The sequence below is a fragment of the Tiliqua scincoides genome, chromosome 3, assembly GCF_035046505.1.
Source record: "Tiliqua scincoides isolate rTilSci1 chromosome 3, rTilSci1.hap2, whole genome shotgun sequence".
Taxonomy (NCBI): domain Eukaryota; kingdom Metazoa; phylum Chordata; class Lepidosauria; order Squamata; family Scincidae; genus Tiliqua; species Tiliqua scincoides.
In genome coordinates, this window is record NC_089823.1 from 70,383,372 (window position 1) to 70,388,310 (window position 4,939).

The 4,939-nt window shown below is 47.4% G+C and overlaps 1 pseudogene; it reads left to right on the plus strand.

Moving 5' to 3' along the window:
* The first annotated feature begins 3,435 nt into the window (after positions 1–3,435).
* On the plus strand, positions 3,436–3,555 carry LOC136646560 (5S ribosomal RNA; annotated as a pseudogene).
* Positions 3,556–4,939: the final 1,384 nt, after the last annotated feature.

A 4,939-nucleotide genomic window follows, 5' to 3' on the forward strand; every position in this document is an offset into this window, starting at 1 on the left:
CACCATATTCCAAAATGGCAAGTTGTAATAATACAAGGTTACAAAAACCATCAATGAATTATGTTGTCCTTTAATAGTCCACTTCATAGACTTAGCCTGAGTGCTGATCATGAGCTTATGTTTCATGTAATACAGTACATGCTTGGATTGAAATCCTTTTTAGCAGTGGCCATCAAAAGGATTAGTGAAGGTTATGAAGGTTCAGACTAAATTGATGGAATAATAAAAGAGAAAATTCCAGGCTAGTGTTTTCCTGCTGAGGTTGTGAGTGACAATGCATTAGCAGCTTAAGGCAAGCTCCTCTGCTGAGCTAAGGACCCCTTTGTACAAGATGAAATTTCCACTCAGAAATTAACTCTGTCTCTGTAGGCCAGCACATGAATTCCATGTGCCATTTGTCTTATACCTATTTCACCACATGTACGCTTGACAGAAAACCACAACCGGCACGTTGAATTATGAATGGGATTAAAACAACTGGCTTCAGGAAACTGACAATCATACAGCACAGTGATTCTCAACATTTGTACCACTTTACATGCTTTGCCTATTCGAAGTACCACCACAATGACATCATCATCAATTACTTCTGGTTTGGGAGGCCAGGTGCGACATGACAAACACCAGTAAGAGGCACAGGGTGGATGGGAGGGCTTTTTTGAGCATGGAAAAGCATGCTTTGGAGGCTAAGCCTCCTATCACTGTTGGTTGTGCCTCATTCCTGGTTTCACTGCCAAACAGCACCACTTCAAGTACTACTGGTGGTTCCCGTACCACTGGTTGAGAAACGCTGATGTAGAATACTCTATCGTGTAAAGCAGACCACCTCAGTTTTTCCCCAGATGGTTAAAAAAAATGGTCTGAAATTCAAGGATTAAGATGCCAATTTTGAATAATCAGCATAGCACAGTTTGGAATCCTGAGGATCCAATCCTATACAACTTTCCAGCACTGATAAAGTCAAGCCAGTGGGGCGTGTGCTGCATCCTGCAATGTAAGGGGACAGTCATGGAGTCCTCCTCAAGGTATGGGAATGCTTGTTCCCCTTCCTCAGGACTGCATTGCAGCTACATCAGCTCTGAAAAGTTGGATAGGTCCTTGTTAAGGCCAAAGCTGTTCTCTAGCTTTAGCTAAGTAGGCTTTTACTTATGGAATTCAGAGAAATGAAACCAGGAATTTGCACTCATTGTTAATTTTCAAACTGTTGAGTTTCTAAACTGGTCATGACATTCTAAAGAATAACCTAAAGGAACTTTTCTGCTAGAGAAGGAGCAATGCTAACTGTACCATCCTCAGCACACTTACCTGGGAATAGCAGCCCAATCCTATGCAAGCCTACACAGGAGTAAATCACATTATATAGTCAATTGGGCTTGCTTCCCAGGTGTGAGTAGGATTGCAGCCTAAGGGATATCCAACTTTCCAGAGCCAGTGCAGCCACATTGCAGTCCCGAGGTAAGGGAACAAACATTCCCTTGCCACAAGGAGACCTCCAGGACTTGGTACTGGAAAGTTACAGTTAAGAGGACTTAGGACCCAATCCTATCCAATTTTCCAGTGCCAGTGCAGCTGTACCAATAGCGCATGCACTGCATCCTGTGGTGGGGGGCAGGGAACATTTGTTCCCTTACCTCAGGGCTGCATTGTGACTGCACAGGTGCTAGAAGAAAGCCTCACTGAGCACAATAGGACTTACTTCTGAGTAGACATGCTTAGGATTGTGCCCTAAGGCTGCAATCCTACTTCCACTTTCCTGGAAATAAGCCCCATTGGCTATAATGAGATTTACTTCTGAGTGGATATGCATAGGATTCTGCTCAAAGGCTGCAATCCTATCCACACTTTCCTGGGAGTAAGACCCATTGAACACAATAGGACTTACTCCTGAGAAGACCTGCATAGGATTGTACCCTTAATGAAGTAATGTTTTGTGCCACATTCCTGCCTTTTTTTAACCTGAGGAATTTCAGCTGTGGGAGCATCGCCTCTATGTGTCTGATAGTGTATTATACAATTGTTGTGTAACAACACTTTGTATTGCAGTGAAAAGTTCCCAGGCACAAAACTGCATTCCCAAACCCCAAGGATGAAAACCAACCCAATGGTGCAGTCCTGTGCTTGTGGGAAGTAAGGGCACAATCCCTATGCCCATCTACTCAGAAGTGAGTCCCATTATAGTCAACAGAGCTTACTGCAGCATGAGAGCCCAAGCCTATGCATGCCTACTCATTATAGAGTCTCATTCTAGCCAAAGGGGCTTACTCGCAGGAAAGTGTGGATAGGGTCGCAGCCTTTGAGCACAATCCCATGCATGTCTACTCAGGAGTAAGTCATTATAGCCAAAGGGGCTTACTTGCAGGAGAATGTGGCTAGGAGTGCAGCCTTTAAGCACAATCCTATGCATGTCTACTTAGGAGTAAGTCATTATAGCCAGAGGGACTTACTCCCAGGAAAGTGTGGATAGGGTTGCAGCCTCAGTGAGGAGGATGAGATGCTTCCTTCCTTCGCCTTCTGATTGACAGTGGCTGCAATCCTAACCACACTTTCCTGAGAGTAAGCCCCATTGAACAAAATAGGAGTTACTTCTGAGTAGACCTGGTTAGGATTGTGCTCAGTACCTACCCAGAGGTAAGTTCCATTGTGTGTCCATGGACATGTGGCGGGGGGCGGGGGCTGCTCCGGCGCCCTCCTCTTCATCCCGCCCCCGACCCACCGGGAGAGCTGAGCCCAAGGAGCCTCCAGGCACAGGAGCAGTCTACTCGCCAGTCGGCCAGCTGGGCCAGGGAGGGGAGGCGCGGGGTGGGCAGCTGGGCTGCTTCTCTCACCCTGGTCAGCAGGCTGCATCTGCGGGCGCGCTGGCTGTTCGCGCCCTTTCGCAGGAGCTGCGAAAGCGAGCTCGCAAGGGCTGGTGAGTGGCAGCCGCGTCGCGGAAGACTCCAGTTGGCCGCGTCCGGCTCACCCCTTCAGCCCCCGCAGCCTCGGCACCCGCTGGGAGCGACCCCCTTTCCCCCAGGACGGGTTGGCCCCACACGGCTGCTGCCCCCAGGAGGGTTAGCCCTGACATTTCAAGGCACGAGCTCACTGGCCAGCAAACAGTTCTTAGAACCAACAGCTGGATTAGGTAGGGGTTCTATAGAATAGGTGAGAACCTGCTGAATGCCACCACTGACTGCAACCAAACCATAACTCATAGTGAGAGTGAAGGTAGAATGAACTGAAGGAGGGGAAAGGAGGTGTTAAATGATGGCATTTGTAATAAGGAGTTAAAATGGTATTTGTAGTTAAAATTGCATTTATTGTTTGTATTGTGGTCTGCGACTTAATATGAAATAGCTAAAATTTTGGGGCTGTAAACACCTTTGAGGACCTGATGGTCAAAAAGCAGGATATTAATTGTCTCTGATGTTCCTCTGTTGGTCATCACTTTCTTCCTATGCTGACAGCAACTGTTACCCTGCACATGCCCGATCTCGTCTCAACTCGGAAGCTAAGCAGGTTCAGGCCTGGTTACTACTTGGATGGGAGACCGCCTGGGAATACCGGGTGCTGTAGGCTTATACCATAGACTTTCAAGACTGAAGGTTGCCAACCATTTCTGGTGATTCAAGGGTCTGGTGATAACCTTTGGAGTCTTTTAGGACTTGGGACCAGAATACTTGAAATACTGCCTTCCTTCATAGAGATCTACATCATGGATCCTCCATCCAGATCTGAGAAGGAGGCTCTCTTGCATTCCCCTCAGACTTCTGAAGCGAGGCTGATAGTGATGCACGAGAGAACCTTTTGGTGATGGCCCCACCCTCTGGAACATCTTATCATTTAATATCCACCTGATCTCCTCCCTGCTGCTTTTTTGTCAGGAACTAGGAAAGTGGTTTTTTTCAGCAGGCATTTTCTGAACTCTTGTTTTAGCTCTGTCTCTTCTGTTGTGATCTCACTTGCTTTGGTTACTACAGCATTAGTGTGGCAAAGCATTAGTGTGGCAAAGCTCAAAGCTCAATCTGCCCCAAAGCCCCCCTGGGTTGGGGCAGATTACAAAAGAAGAGAAGAGCATATAATGGAAAGAGGGACCTGATGAGAAAGCACACCTTTTACTGAACTTGCCTTCAAACCACCATCTCTATATTCAAGGTGATGATTGAGCAACAGAGCAGTGCCCTAGGATCCGCTAACCAGTCTGGGAACTTGTGGGGTTGGAAAGACTCCAAAGTCAAGAAAAGTTTTCTTACAGTGATGGTGCACCAAAACAGCCCTAAACCCAAGAGGAACCAAGCATTACTGTGGTTAAAAAACAAAACAAAACAAACTTCATCTCTCTTGCCCTGGACCTCCAAACCAGAGAAACAAATGCACTCTCCCATTGGCCTGGTCCAGACGCCCTAGCTAGAGCAAAGCAGGGAAAAGAGGATACAGTATCAAACTGTGACTTTCCCAGCCTCCCTTGCAGTATGTGTGTATAGGCTAAGTGAACTCTGTGTGACTATAATAAATATTTTCTGTCCCATGAATTTTTTCAGTAGCAGTATTAATGCCTGTTTAGTTATCCTCCATGTTTCTATCTGTAGATTTCTTATACCAGTGGTTCTCAAACTGGTGGGTCATGTAAAGTTTCCTCTGTCTCTTTAAGGGGTGGGGGAAGGGGAGAGTCAGGGAAGTGATCCCCAGGATCCCGCCTGTATGGAGGGGCAAGCGGGGTGCTTGTGACTTGCTTTATGAAGATAGGGCTTCAGCAGGCTGCAAGAGGTGTGGGGAGCCCTGCACAGCGCTCTGCAGCACTCCTCGAGGCTTGGAACGTTCACTAAAAGCGGGCGCGAAGCACTTCCGTTTTGCAGGAGGTGCTTTGCGCCTGCTTTTAGTGAATGTTCCAAGCCCTCCGGAGTGCTGCACGGGGCTCCCTGCACCTCCTGCAGCCCTGCCTTCATAAAGTAAGTCACAAGCA